This window comes from Struthio camelus, chromosome 2 (assembly GCF_040807025.1).
Source record: "Struthio camelus isolate bStrCam1 chromosome 2, bStrCam1.hap1, whole genome shotgun sequence".
NCBI classification, from domain to species: Eukaryota; Metazoa; Chordata; class Aves; order Struthioniformes; family Struthionidae; genus Struthio; species Struthio camelus.
Window position 1 is genome coordinate 89,917,192 of NC_090943.1, and position 16,363 is coordinate 89,933,554.

Below are 16,363 nucleotides of genomic sequence, written 5' to 3' on the forward strand. Positions count from 1 at the left end.
TTTACTACCAGAAATGACCTGTGATCTAGCTCAGTCACTGTCATTCCTGCCCATCAAAGAGAATAGAGATTATGATGAAGAACTATGAGTAAGAAATTATATCTGAAAGGTATGCATGCAGTGTGATTTCACATAAGTGCATCCTGATGTCTCAACTAGTGTCTTACCATAAGCTATGTTTAAAAGTTTGGGGAAAAAGTAATATAAGATTTTTTATTTTTTTCAGTGGAGCAAATGTAATAGTAATTTATCAGTGAAAGCTACCTCAAATATGTACATATCACCATATACACACAGTAACATATCAATGTAAATGATCAGTCACCTATATAAGCAGGCTGTTTATGGACATCAAAGCATGGATCCCCTATACAGCTGTAAGTGTAAATCAGATGCATAACTGAAAACGCAGTTCAGAGAAAACAATTTCATGAATGAAAAACCAAAATGATTACATATTCTAGTTTTAGAGCATGTAGAATTATGGAACATATACACTTAAGTTCCTAGTTGGGGGTCTTCTAAATTTCTATTATATTTATTTTCATTTATCCACTCACTATCATAAGGTTTAAACATTTTGGAAACCCATAACTCTATTAATAAAGAATAAACCCATCAGAATGACAATTCTATTATTCAAATATAAGTTTATCCAATTGTTTAATGAATAAATCTTCTGACAGAAAATTAGATATACCACACCAGGCCTTGGTGTCTAAGAATAACGTCCATTTACATCTATCAACCAACCAGAGGAGCCCACAGTCATTGTGAAGGCCTTGAAAAATAGGTGCATTTTGCAGCAGAGAAGTCAAATAGAGAAAAAAAATTGTTGCCAAGAGCACAATCATTGGTTAATATTTTAGATCATTAATTTTCAATCAAATTATAGCAGGTTGCAAACTCCCATCGCAACAGTTATAACAGCACACTCACAATTTTTCAAAACTTGTTTGCAACATGGAGTCATGGTTTGGATCAAGTTACAAATGATATACTAGACTATTCAAAACAAAAAAGAAGTGTGGAACCTCTTCATCAGTTCTATATTTGTCGCCATTTTTATTTGACTTATGGTTCTGTGCAGAAAACAAGTTATGGTCCTTCCTGCCTTCCCTGAAATATTTCTTTGCTCTGTACGCTTTGAAGTATGTGGGGCTGGATATTCCAGCCTTTATTTAGTCATCAGCCCTGAGAGTTTACAGTGGTTATTACTGCACTTCAGATACAGAAAAAAAAAAAAAAGATAGATTTTATATGCGCTTAAAATAAGTGTTATCCCCAATAACAATAAAATCTTTCATAGAGGCAATTTGTATCTCCTTACACCATCACTAACAGTTTACAGCTATAATAATTTTGCTTCCCCATAGTGAGAAGCTCTGCTAGTTGAATAGGATTTTGCAATGAAATAATATGCCAACAAGCAAGAATTCAACACATCTCAGAAAAAAATAACGAGGTATATCATTATCGGCAGATTTAACATGCAGAGGGAAATGCTATTAAGTCTACCTTCAGAGAAACAGAAATTGGCAGTATTGCTCCTATAAGCTTCAAATAAAATAGTTGCTTTCTCAGTAGCCAAATATTTCTTACAAAGATTAATTATGTCAGAAAAAATCTTCCCACCTTAGCAAGACTGGAAGACACACCACACTCTGCAGACTTGAGCCTTGAGAAACAGATGAAGATTCCCAAGCTGTATTTTCTTACTACTGATTGCAGCCTCTGATCTGATTGTTTTGAACTGATAAGAGGCTATTATCTAAAGATTAGAGTTTATCAAATGTTTTAGCTAAGCAATAAATCTTTCCCAAAGCACCAGAATCCTGAAACAACAAGGGTTATTAGTAAAGGGAAAAGATAGCTAATGTGAATGGTAAAAATGTCTTCATTTCCATCAGCAATAAGATGTGTACTCAGAGTACACTGCTAACATACCACTGATTTCCAGCAAAGAACACAGTAACAGGGTAAATCTAATTTATCTGGACTTCAGAAAGTATCTGATATAGTCCCCCGTGGGAAATTAGTTAAATTAGAGTGCATAAGGGTTAGTGAAAGAATTCTAAGGAATTAACTAAGTTCAGTCAGGTTACACTGAAAGCATAACTATCTGGCTGGCTGGGGGTGACCAGAGCAATTCCTTAAGTTTTAGCCTTGAAATATATCATTTTTAATCTTTTCATTAATGACAATGGCACAGAAAAAAGAAACAAGCTGAGGAAATGTGCTGACACTCTAAGGCTGGGCAGCCCCTCCAGTGCAAAAGGGGGCCTTGAAAACCATATAGAAAGAACTAGATGACCTTGAAGACTCAAATAATATAAATAGGATGAAATTCAATAGTATGTTTCTGCACGTATGGACTAAGAAGAACAGTTAAAAACTCAGAGCTCATTAATTACAAGTGGCAGAGAATGAACCAGATCCGTGAACAATCCTCAGCCATAGGATAATTATGATCCTACAACACATTGCAACTGTAAATGTTTATCACAAAATAGTCAAAATTGGAAAGGACCTCTGGAGATTATCTAGTCCAACTCCTCATATAAATATATAACCCTTAATAAATAGGAGTGAATGAAGTGTTATGTTTCATGCAGTAACAGGGAACTATTGATGACATTGTGCAAGACACTGTTAAGAATTCATACGAAGCAGTGCATACAAGAAACTCCCAAACTGTTCTGGACTGATTGACTATCACCCTTTAAATTTTGTGTATATTACCGGTGTAACCACATGCAATACTGAGTTGTGCGATACTGTTCAAATTAGGACTGCTTATCATAGCTCTGCCTATCACATGTGGACCTCAAAATATACATCGATATCAATTCAGTATGCAGTGATGATTACTTATTAAAAAAAAAGCTAGTAAGAGAATAGGGAAGTAATTGTACGAAAATTTGTAAGCAACACAAAGATTAAAATGAGGATCTTTATGAATAGATTAGGAGAATAAACTCCAGGAAGGGAGAACTACCTAAGCTAAAGAACAACAGTGGTACAGAACAATGGGGAATAACTTGGCCATGAATGAATTTAGGCTGATAGACCATGATTTTAAGCCACAAGAGGAATAAATTCCTGTAACTGTCTTCCAGCAGGAGAAATGGAAGCAAAAAACAACAACAACAACAACAAATCCCTAGATTAAAATTTCTCCAGGTTTAAAGTTGGAGATTCACCAGTTTATGGTGGAAATAATACAAGGGGGATTTTGGGCGTAGCAAGAGCACTTGACCCAAGGCACTCTCCCCTGTAAGTTGTTCAGAGTTCAGAACTTACAGCTCCAGAGCTAACTTGTCTTTGTCTGAAGTCTGAACATTAGGGTCCAGGTCTCCTGATTTTGGATCACCAGACTTGCTGCTCAGCCACACAGGACTGTAATGAGTTTTTGTATTCAGGCAGTTTGTCAACGAAAATAGCCTTTAGTAAGAAGAGTCTATCCATCTGAGGTATTCTTGTTCTTATGTTGTTCTATGCTGACCTTGCTGGCAGTCAGCAGTTCCCTCCCACCCTCTTTCACTTTTAAACAGCAACAAACTCACCCCCCTCCTTTACTCATCTGACACTTCACCAGTTGTCAAACATTTATTTAAGTAGAAAAAAAATAATACTTTCCTTTAAATTAAATATTGGTCAGTAGCAAGGAGTTAGCAAGATGATACCTATCCATGCATATGTAAAGACCATGATAATTAACATGTACTAATTGGTAAGAAATGTTGGTTTAAAAAAACAAAAATGTAGCGGTAGCTTCACTAAATGGAACATGGCTGGAAATATTGACTAAAGCAGCTTTTGTCCTGGCTAGTCCTTTTTGTGCTTGCAGCCCAATGCATCTTCCACTCATGTGTGCTCATATCAGGCAACTCTGCCTTTAGTGAGTTGCTTTTTAAGATAGCAATTAGTTGCCAACCAGCAATCAACAGCTGGAAAACATATTTTATTTTTGAGAGTATATTAACAGCATTTATCAGGTATGCAAATGATTAGAAACTCATAGTGGCTTTGCTACATATCGTTTCTTCCTTTCTTTGTATGCAGAAAATGTTGCAGATGCAGCCTTGAATACCAACCCAGGTCATGAGCACAGTGTGAACATTGTCCCAAGAAATCCATTGCAGCCCAAACATCCTGTATCCTTAGGAATATGCTACATAAAGAATACTAAAGTAAAAGTGTATGTAAAGTCGCAACATCAAACATTCAAAGACTAGAAAGTCTGAATATGATTTTGGCCTTTAATTTTACAGAAGACACTACCTATGCTTGACAATAGGTGCACATATCTTTTCTGCATCTTTGTGTTTCATTTAGGACTCAGAATACACTGTACTCTGAAGATGAAATCACAGTATTTGCTCAGGTCCCAAATATCCATACCATTGCTATCTTTCCTTTTGAAAAAGTGCTTAGATGTGCTGGAGACAGAGAGGAAAATCTCTAATTTTCTGCATATGTAATTCTCCCATCGAGTACAATTTAATGGTTAATCCTTAAAATAATTAAAGCATACAGGAATTCAAGACATGTAGCGTGCGGGGGAAAAAAAGCTACTCGTATGCTTAGCGACCCATACGCAGTGGTAGGATTTGCTGAGATCAGGATCTGAAGCAATTTATCTGCTCTGTTCAATGAGGCTGAAAAATATCACATGAAATAATGATCAGAATGTATAACAGTCTCTTTTAAAAGAAGATTTCAGAATCATATTTTCCTTTGTTTTTATTTTATTATATTTAAGCACCTAATAATAACTTTTATATAACTTGCCTGGTGTTCAAATAGCAAACAATTATAGGCTTGTATGCAATTAGATCTCTTAATATAAGATTAACTCACAAATTGTATCAGTTGAACATGCATATCTAAAAATGTGTTTGTTGTTATTGCTTTAAAAATGAAAAATTTGCAAATGAATTAAATTATACTATAGAATTGTTATACTATAATTTTCCTTATGCTTTTAATTTTAAACATTTCATAAGAAGAACAAATTTACAATACGACCTAATTCTTTTAGAAGCTATCTCTTGAAACATGTCTATAGCAGCAACAGATGGCAAGAAGAAAAAGAACAACAAAATCCTGTTTTGAATATCATCCAGTCTGACAAAGAACCAGCTGTTGAAAAAAGCAGTGTTAACAACAAAAATGTACTTTAAAATGTAACTCACTTATATCTATTAAATGTGGAATGCTTTAAGCAAAATTCATTCAAATAATAGAAGTTCATATTATATTCTCTTCTGTGCCTGTGCTACCTACTAATTTCTATATTATCCGATGACTGTCATCACTTGTCAGGATAATGAGGTCGGATAAATGGAAGAATGACCATATCTGCTTTTCCAAATAAAAAGAAGCTGTGTAGTGCAGGCAGCATACACAAAAATAATACAAATTATAATCAGGTTTCATCTTATAATTCCTTTTCTCTACCACCTAATTTGAAAATGCACTTCAGCTGTTTTTAGAAAAAGTTAATAATTTTTTTCTTTACATACAAATACCTTTCTGAAGTAGGTATTCAAAATGAAAATTTAAAATTTTGTTGTTGATATTTTTAACATGTCATGTTGCATTTTCTGATATCATTCCTATTTTCATTAAGGTAAGCTAATACACAATACCTTATTTTTAGCTTTACCCTAGATTCCATTTGCCTGAATAAAGCAGTTTACTCAGTTTCTATTAGGTTTTGTTTTGACTTTCTTGGGCTCTGTCAAGACATTGAAAAGTTTGGCTAGAGGGAAACTGCATTCATTTTAAAATCAAGAATGATGTTATGCCCTTTAAAGTACAGACCTGTATGGGGAGTTCTGTCCCAGAGGAAATTCAGGAATAATAAAAGGCCTCTAATCAAAAAGCCGAGAGGAAAAGCTCTCCTAAGCCTAGGCGAAAGATGTCATTGTTCTGTAGAGCAACCTGTCGTAGAGCAGTAGAGATTGCTGACAAATACACAAAGATAGTCAAACTCCAAACATAGTGTGTTGCCCTTTACAGAAAGGATCACAAATTCACATAGCAGGTCAGTGACAGAGCTAGAAATACAACACAGCTCTTTTGATTCTGAGCCTTAGGAACTACACAGCATCGACTCTTTTATCCCTCCTTACTTATTTTGCAGAAGCTGGCAGTACTAGAATTGCACATAAGAAGAAAGATGCTGTTTGCAGTCTCTCTCACATATACACTGCAGAATGTGATTTGCTCTTAATCTTTTACAAACTGACAATAGCAATCACGCAAGCATAAGCCTGCTTTCAGATATTATTAGCACCACCAGAAGTCAAATTCAAATTCTAAAGATTTCACATCGAAACGTGAAACAAAATTAGTTTGGACTTCCATACAAAAAGCAGAGAAACAAATCAGACGCTATTCCCCACTTTTTAAGAGATAACAGTGAGTTAAGAAAGAAGTTAAAAAAAAAAAAAAACTCTTTTGTGAAGTTTTGATGAGAGAACCCAGCAGTAGTTTTGGAAAATACAGCCAAATTGCATCAAGAGTGTGCATGGAGCAAGTAAAACCCTGAATAGTATCTTTGGTAGGCAGACAGAAGCACTGTGTACTTGTCGAAGCCTTATTGCCATGGAAAACTGACAGTGTGAGGTCAGTACTGGATATAAAAAGCTCCCCCTCACCCCCAGCTCTCTCTTAGAAAACAGTGCCTGACAACATTTCTGTAGCAGTTGTTCATAATTTCTTCCTTCTACCTCAGCTGCCACTGCCTATAGTGTACCATCGGCATTCATAGTAAATTAGAAGTCAGGGTTCCCACAGAGCCTCCTTGGCAGCTCTGCCACCAGACTGGCCCTGCTGCAGAGCCTTTAGCACTCCCCACGCCTGGAAGCACTCAAACCTGCTGTCCCTGGGCAGCCTGGGGCCGGAGATACCCACACTTTCAGATTTCCCGGCTACCAGCCCTGTCAGAGCTTATGGTCTCGCAGAAGGAATGCGTAAGCCCTAGGTAGGGCCCACTTGCAACAGTCTTGTCTCTCAGCCTTGCAACGGGTTGCTTGGGAGCACTTAAAAAGCCACTGAGAAGAAAGCTATGGGGGTGTTCCAGCTACAGGAACCAGAGGTCAGAGCCTGGAAATCCTGGAGTAGGATTGAGGTCTAAGGATTCTTCTGCAGACCCCACTGGGGGGAGTTTCTGTAGCCTACTGAGCACTAGTCAAAGAAAGAAAACCAACAGATTTTGCCTTACAGGCAGGAGGCAGGTATTTTGTTGTCAATTTGTTTCTCAAAACTTCTGTTCTGAGATTTAAAATTTTTAAATATTTAATTTCAATCAGATCAAAACTTCACCAGCATTTCCTGTGAACCAAAATAATGAATTTAAGTCATCTGTAAATAATTGACTTTTTCAGTCTAACCTACTCCTTTATATGCCTGTAGATACATACTTTTGGGAAGTGTATGTAACTGGGTAACGCAGAAGCAGAAACACTTGCACGTTGTAACTTAAAAATATTAGAGTAAATTTGTTCTCAAAAAATAAAAAAGGAAAAAGTAATACTCTGGGCTCAGTGATTTAGTGCAATAGAGGGAATAAATAATCTGGAAAAAACTGCATTATGAATAATGAAAAGGACATTTAAGCTAGGTTATGGGACAAAATATCTCAAAAAGGAAAGAATGTAGAACAGAAATTCCTGGGCTAATGCTGCCTTAAGCAAGCTGATATAATACTTTTTCTAGAATCTGCATACGTTGACAAACGGAATCAGGAAGAGTTAATCTACAACTTGGAAATTTTCCTCACAGGTAATGGAGTGCTCCTTGCAGAATACCCCATTGGTTTACAGACAAAATGGCCATCTAGTCTGATCACCTGTCTGACCCAGGCAGAACATCTGCAGATAAATTGTTCTTAAACTTAGTTACCGAAACCGATGACATGATTTTGTTAAGTTTCTTGCTTATGTGAACTCTATTTCCTGAATTTTTATTTTTGTGTGCTGGAATAGGTGTTTGAATCACATTAAATTGAAATACTTCATCAAATCCAGATATGGGTAACCAAAGTATTTACTAAGATAGGTAAAGCTAAAAGGAGAGAAAGGACTAATGAAGAACAGAGATCCATGACAAAAACTCAGCGTTGGAGGACCAACATAAATTTTTCTCTGTTTCATCTTTTTAGTTGCAAACACAGTATCTCGCTCTTTCTTAAGCCAACTTCCAGACTATCTTACTTAGAGAAGAGGCATCAGTTAGTGCTTTTTGCTGACAAGCACAAGCGAGACAGTACCGGTGGGATTCTTTCAAAGACATGAAATCTCTCTTTACTTGGGTACTTAGGGAATTCATTATCAACTTCATGCCTTGCCTCTAATGACAGACTTCCTTCAGGGAAGGGAAGCTTCAATACGTTGTTGAAACTATGGTAAGTCCCTCAGAGACTACTTCCACATAGGTGCTACATACTCTGAAACGCTAATTAAAATATCATTTTATTGCTTTCTGTTACTATACTGTACTGACTGTACAGAGATGGTTTCTGTTTTCAAGTTAATAGTTCAGTCACTACCATTTTAGGCATAATACTAGTTGAGATATCCTAACTATTATCATCATTAGTTATTTTACAAGAATACCTAGCAGCTCCCGGATCACTTTTTTCCGTGTTTTATGAAAACACAACAAATAATGATCTTTATCATGAAAAGTGCACACTGGAAGCATGGGAAAAAAGGCAAGTTGTTACAACAAGCAACAGATTGAACAGCAAACAATAAAAATAAGGTTGTTGTGATCACGGCAATAGAGGCAGGCTCATTGCAGGAAATATTTTTAAAAGAAGAACAGAGCAACATATTACATATTTTGTTTGAATTACTACAGAAAAGTTTTCTTTAGTGTATGCATCCTAGACTAGTTAAGAGAGTTACTTAAAATATGACATACAAAGGCCAAAAAAACAAAAAAAAAGCTGAGCCTTGAGGAATTCTGCAGCAAAGATGGCAGTAAAATGAAATTCAATGAAATAAATAGATGCTTACAATTAGGCACTACAATCTCTACCTTCTGCACATTCACCCCAGTGTGGAATATACAGCGCTGGTGCCAAGCCTCTCTGAACAGTGCGCACTGTTCCTACAAGAGGTAAATGTCTCTGGATAGGATTTGGAGGAGCTACTGTGTTGAGCAAAGGGTCATGCTAGAGCTGTCAATAAGGAAATGTCAAGTACAAGCACAAATCTAAGATCCTGCACTTGTGATCCATCCCTCAGATTTGCAGAAGTAGGTATTTTCCCTCAAAGAACCAAGCAGAGGTCAAACATTTCTCTAGAAACCCATCTGCTGGAAACTCCCCCTTTCCTCTCTTTATGCAGGAGCATGACAGACAAAGTACTTACTGAGGCGGTAAGAGACCTAGATATAATTGTTTTATTAATCTGAAGGTAGTTCACATCTATGTTTACTGATCAGATATTGCGCTGACTTCCAGGATATAGCCCATACTGGGTGAAAGATCTCTCTGTGTGCCTTGAAGGAGCTGTGCCAACATTCAATGTAAAAACTAAAGATGTATAGAGCAAGAAAAATGGAAGATAAGAAAGAGTCTGATTTTGCTACTGATTAATGAATTTCCTTCTCATACAAAGTCTCTGAGCACATCATCAACCTTTAATCACTAATCTCTTAAGCAAAAAGTAGATTGAATGATAAACCACAATTTTGGTGGCATAAAAAATACTGACCACAAAGGCATTTTGTGGCAGCCTGTCTCCTAAGTGGGTGTTGCAGGATACCTTCCAGACTGGCACACTAGGATAAATAAATGACATGTTTTACCACTAGAGGGGACATGGTATTAAGCTGCTTACCCTGGGATAGTGCCAAGGACGAGCAGAGGTGCGACTCAAAATGCTTGAAAGAAGAAAATAAATCAGCAGGTTTTGGAGCACTGGCACCCTCAGGCTTGGACTTCAAAAGTTTTGAATCAGCATTTCTCTGTGAACATTTTGGTACCAAACTCTGGTCAAGCTCCACTTTTGGCATGTAGTCCTGTATTTAGGCAATCTTTTCTACAGTACCTAGGAAGAACATGATATTATTTATTCTTAGTTTTCAGTCACTCAGCAGGTAAGTTGCACAGGTTGCTGTCTTGCCAAAATCGTCATATGTTCCAAATGATTCTTTTAGAGCTCATCAAATGAAAAGGCATGTTATGCTCCCCTTCATAAAAAAGCCACTCATTTATTTTACAGTAAGCATGTTCCTTCAATTGGCTTATAAATCCTTTGTTTGAGGATGGCACTTCAGAATGCTTATGAAAGCTACTTTCTTAGGAAGTGTGAAAGAAAATATTTCATTACAAAAATTGCTATAAAAAAAGAAAACAGGCATCAATTTTTGTCTTCTCAGTATATTGTAAATTATGCTGAGCAGCTAATGCCAGCTATTGCCACGTACTTTGAGATAATTGCTCTGTTATAGAGAAATGAACTTTAAATACATTCTTAAAAATCAAACTATTCTAGTAAGTGTTGGTCAAATTTATCTAACCATTATACCTATATAAAATGATTCAGATGAAACAAGCACCGAACCTTTCTTGACATAAGGATAAAAAACGGACAGAATGGGAGTTAAACTACTCTAAAAAGAGAGGAAATAAAAGAACAGTTTAATTTAGAATTGGATTTATGGAAATGTACATAAATCTTAACACTTTTATGTCTTTCAGCTTGTTCCTCTTGTTTATCTTTTTCCTCTTTCATCTCTGTGTTTGTACGGGTTGCATCAACATGGAGAGAATGAAGACATACATGCTAGGACAGAAAAGAAACAGATTAAAGGTATGTAAAGGTCAAGCATTATAAGCCAAAGCAAGCCCTGTTTATTTATTAGATTAAAATGCTAACAGAAAACAGCTAGTTTTAAGCAGCCTGTTAAATTTTAGTGTGCAAATCAGATTTTATGTGACCTGATTCAGACTGAAAATTTGATTCCTTTGATATATTGGCAGATGAGTGGTCCGTATAGCAATGATACCCAGTGAGACTTAAATGATTAGGTCTGGCTGGATGTCTTACTCCTAAAAGACATATAAGAACCTTACAAATGATGATAGGAAGGATTGGGGGGGGGAAAAAAGGACTATTGGGAATGGCAAAATAAAAACATAGTCAAAATTCAGGAAAAAAAAAAAAAGAAGTGAGGATCAGGTGCACTGGCATCTGCTGCAGCAGTTCAAGCTACATGCTGTTAAAGGACTAGTGCCACAGAGACTCAGTGTGTCTGCACTACAGGAGCTCTCAGTGTGTCTGCACTACAGGAGCTGGTGACTGCTTTCTGGCCACCAGTTAAGCTTCAGAGCATTTCCTGCCTTGGTCAGTCCAGATTTATTGCAGCATCTGTGTCTTTGTACTTCCTTTGTTCCGTTCTTGCCTTGCCCACTCTCTGCTCCTATGCTCAGAACCATGGAAGTCTCAACAATTGTTAAAAATAGTCTGCAAAGAGATATAAATATGAATTAGAGGTTAAATACTTGCTCACCATTACCTGTTAGCTTGAAAAAAAAATTACAAATGTAAAGGGCATCCATATGAAAAAGTTTCAGATTCAGTAAACTTATCTATCTAATGCAACCCGTTCTCTTCCTTTCTGAAATGCCATTTTACAAGAACATGAGCATTAGAGTCATTATCAAAAATGGTGTGGTTGCCTTAGTCTAAATTGTGGGAGGTAATCTGTAGACTAGTGACTTTTTGCTTAGAGACATTCCTTTACTTCGAGGTGCTTGTCTAGCACAGAGGGCTGCATGATGAACAGGAACCCTTTTTGCAATCTCTTCGAATCTGTACACCACCTAGTGCAGTGCTAAAAACTAATTATGTCTATACAAGGAATCATCCATTTTGATTGCAGCACTAAAAATCGTAAGTAGAACAACCTTTAACCAGCTGTTTTCACAAAAGTAAATGACTATTTACTATATTCTTTATAATTAATGAAGACCAAATTACTTACTATGATGAATGCTGTTAAATACCCTTTAATACGCAAAAACTTTACCCACCATTTACATTTTAATGAGATTTGAAATGTTAATGAATGAAGGGAGTCTACTAATTACCTCGGTGAGTGTCTGAAACAAAAGTGAACTTTGTTAGATGAATTAATATTAGTTCCTCATTAGGGAGTTCTAATAGCTGAAAGCAATTAATGCTTTAGCTAATATGCTGAAAATAAATAAGTATTTGTTTTTTTTCATAGTTTGACAAATATTTTTAATGATAAACAATGAGCTGATCAGTAATAGGGATGATCTTTCAAAGTGTTTCACACATAGCCTCAATAACAAGGTTTCTAAATCACATCTTTCTGGCATAATAAAGGATATTTTTTTAAGAAAAAAATTGTATTTGTCTGCTTCCCATTGGAGTGCTAGGCAGACAGGCACTGATAGAATCAGGCTCAGTCTGAGCTCTATTATTTTTAAACCTTGGACCCACATTTTTTTCCAATAATACATTTAATGTAAAAATAAAAGTCACTAAAGATAGCTGGCTGTTTTCATAAGTATATATTCTGTGAAAAGTGCACTTTCTACAGCACAACAGTCTTATGACTCCCACTGTTTAGCTCAGTGACTAGTATTAAGTGGGTCATATTCCAGACAATAAATTCAATCCACCCATCCCAGCCCATGAAAGACAAACAGAAGAGGAGATAACCATTTGCTGATCTCATTTTACATCGTAGCAGCTCACTGCCAAACTGACTTGGGAAAAAAAAATGGAAAAAAGCATTTTCGACTGAGTTCCCCCTTACTCCCTCCCAAGGATAAACATTTTTGAAATAAACAACAGCATTTCCCTATTGGAAAAGCGTGTTTTATAAACAACAACAACAGCAGCAGCAGCAGCAGCAACAGCAACAACAACAACAAACAATTTTGATGTTGAAAAGTGCATTGATAGACAATTTCAGAAAGAGGATGGGTTATAATTTCCAAGAGTGCACATAACATTGTATGAAATTGTAGGGGACAGATGCCACAGACTTGCTTGCCTCTCATTAAGGACTTGGTAAAAACTGCATAGACTCTAGCAGAACTATTTCCTAAAGAAACTTGAAAACATAAAGGTCACATTATGGACACATAAAAATGCTAATTCACATATATATTCAGGAAAGAATACATACAATTTACTGTAACATCAAAAATAAAATTTATATCCATTATTTTAACCATTTTTCTCAGTATAAAAATGTATTTATAGCTAAGCTGTTTAAAATGTAATGTGTCCTCCCTACTGCCCTAAATGAATAAATAAATGATCTGTTCAGCCTCAATTTGTAACAATAGTTGATTGCAACATCTCAAATACTACTTACCATAACTTCTTACTGAACAAGGTTGCTGATGTGTACCTCCAAGGAATATATCGATGGGCGTATTTGTCATGTTCAGTCTCTGATCTACAGAAGCAAAACCGGGAGGTTAGCAAGGCTTAACATGCTCTGGAGCACTCAATCCCAGTGGCAGTTAACAAATAGTTCCTTCTAAAACACTTGTATTGAAAGGTCAAAGTACACCTTTTTGCTTGTTGTCTTAACTTTACAACTTAGTGTGCTGCTGGGTACAGAAGCAAGGAATATATACATATTATATCTGTCTTTCACATTTCAGATCAGTTAAACAGCTATGTATAAAGGCACGTGACCTGTAAATAGTGTGATTATCATACCTCTGGAGTCATTAGGGGCATCTTCAATTTTTTCCCACTCTGCCCCCAAAACAGACACATAAATCAGATATCTGACTTTTAATGGTGTTTTCTTTAATGGGTAGTCTCTATGTCATAGAGACTATGACATATGTCATAGTTTATAAAATTGTTTATAAACTAACTAAATGACTTAGTTTATAAAATTAGTCATATTAAGTAAGTTTCTGTTTAAATTTGACCAGATAGCACCGAAATTTTGGCAACAGTGTCAGAAGGGTGTGCATATGGTGCTTCTGCTCGGTGGGAAAGAACTTGGAGGGCCCTTTGCTGCTTCTTAATTTCCCAGGAATTTCCTCTATTTCTGCTCTGTGACTGGAAGAGATTGTTGCCAAAATGCCACTTCTGCTTCCCACATCCGAATAGCTGAAACTGCCCGAGACTGGCAGGGATGTATTGTGAAAGGCCTGCATATGCTCAGGAGTACTGAAAATTTTCAACAAGTTACTCGCAAAAGTCAAGGCTGTTAACATCCTGAGGATATCAGGGAGTCGTGACACTGAAAAAGCAGACGTGGTTGCGGGTGGTTATCAAGATTTCTGTGGACTTTGCAAATCCTTGGCGTTCTCCCTTCCAGGCTCAGAGAGCTTCTTTTCATGGGCTGCAGGCTGAGCACGGATGGCCAAGAGCTGAGTGCTGTGACATCCCACTGATGCTCACAAGTGATGATTGTTGAAAGAAGCTATGTATCAGCACGGGCCTCCCTCAGGACAGAGCTCACGTTTCAACTACTCATGCTGCTGATACGTCAACATGTAACAGACAACTGGGACTGCATGACTCTATGTTTAAGAATATTAACGACACAGCATTTTTAAATCTTATCAATCTATCGGGTAATTATATATTATTATCGTATTATAGTGCTAAACCTCTTGATTAATGTTTATATGAGACTCTTTGGAATATCAAGGAATCAAAAAGATGCTAATGCTAATTAATCTATGCTATTACAAAAGCTGTTGGGCCATGGAGGAAATTATATTTACAGGTGATAGTGGCCTAAGAAACATGCCTTCCTATTCCCACAACAAAACAAAACAAAACAAAAAAAGCAAAAATTCCATCATTCTCTGAAAAGTAGAAAAGGCATGGATAACAATATATATTTTATCTACACATTGCAGAATCAGTTTTGAAAGATCCCTGTTCTTAGTAGACCTGTTTTGCTACAAATACAAATGCATAGTACAAAGCATTAAGGGCAGTGAGGCACTAACCTCCCAATCTAACAGTGCTTTGGCTTTTGAAAAATGTATCCAGTTAGCTGAAAGGGAATAGAAATTAGTAGTCTCCAACTCACATTGTCACTCCTACAGTAATGCGCACCACTTTCTGCATGACCGGAATAGGAAAGACGCCCTTCTCTCTGCCACTCTTCAGCTATCAGTAAAGGCAGCATTCCTCTTCTTTTCCCCTCCAGCTGCCCAGCTCTCTGCCTTTCTGCTGACTGATGAAAAACTCAAATGAAGTGAGAAAATCAACAGCGGGAAAAGCATAGTTAAGAAATGCATTGTTCTTTGAAATTCTTCCCAGTCCCTGGAACAGCATTAGCCTCTGAATGGAGTGAAACATGACCTCAACAGAACTTCTCTGTTTTGCTCGTTTTTTTCCCCTTGCTTGCTTGCTGCTTTCTTGCTTCTTTCCTTCCTTCTGAATAGGCAAGAAAGTAGCAGTGAGACATGCTTTTCCCTAACCAAGAGAAAAGGGAGACCTTGTAACAGACTTTCCCAGCTTTATCCAGACTGCCGGAGGGAGACTGATCTTATTAATACTTTTCTCCCATCCCAGTTGTCAGGCACTTAGGTATGGGATCTCAGGTAGCATGGTCTGGCAATTGAGGGCAAGTTTCTCTGTGTGGTACCAGATGTGTTTGTTGCCTTAAACTGTACTTCTGGAAAAATTCATCATTCCTTTTTCTTCTCAGCAGCAATTGTGTCACTTCATGATATGATGTTAAAACCTGCAGACATGGAGCGTTGAGCTCTCCATATCTCTTTTATATTATATTAATATGTTATATATATAATATAACATATATATGTCTCATATTATTTATATTGACTTGATTCAGCAGTGAATACATCATCTCACCAATACCTTACCGGAGTAAGAAAGTAACTTGTTGTTTGTATGATCGATACTTAGCTGAGTAGTCATCTCTCTTCAGGTATAACTGATCTAAAAAGACATCAAGCTAAAGACAATTTAAATCAGTAAAGAAATAAAGTAAAATGGAAGTGAGATGTACCATTTATGCTGAGGATAAACAATACTTTTGAGGCTTACAAATTGACGTAGCATGTCTAAAACCAGCCTTTGTATCCCATATATGATAAATAATTAGTCAAATTCTAAGAATGCTCTGAAAAAGATGTTCAGATTATGATCTTTTGAGTCCTTTCAGATAAGATGTTTTTCTCTAGACCTATCCTACAGATTTCACTGCATGTTCAATAATTTATAGCATTCTGTTCCAGAACGGTCCTTGAAGCATGTAGACACCTTTTATATCTGCAGAAAAGCTAACAGTAAGTGCTTTCGGCTTTGGTTGCCAATTCACCATTCCTGTTTACAGAACTCGCTCAAGC

The 16,363-nt window shown here is 36.6% G+C and overlaps 1 long non-coding RNA gene across 4 annotated transcripts; it reads right to left on the reverse strand.

Moving 5' to 3' along the window:
• Positions 1-4,047: 4,047 nt before the first annotated feature.
• Positions 4,048-15,728, reverse strand: LOC104140630 (uncharacterized). Of its 4 annotated transcripts, none has more exons than XR_011138979.1 (4): positions 15,076-15,728; positions 13,381-13,464; positions 9,861-11,489; positions 4,048-4,661 (listed from the first exon to the last, which is right to left on the reverse strand). It is a non-coding gene; the product is annotated as an uncharacterized lncRNA (long non-coding RNA). The 4 variants fall into 4 exon arrangements; XR_011138978.1 differs by lacking the exon at positions 4,048-4,661 and adding an exon at positions 4,729-5,949; XR_011138977.1 differs by lacking the exon at positions 4,048-4,661 and having other exon boundaries at positions 6,008-11,489; positions 15,076-15,721.
• Positions 15,729-16,363: the final 635 nt, after the last annotated feature.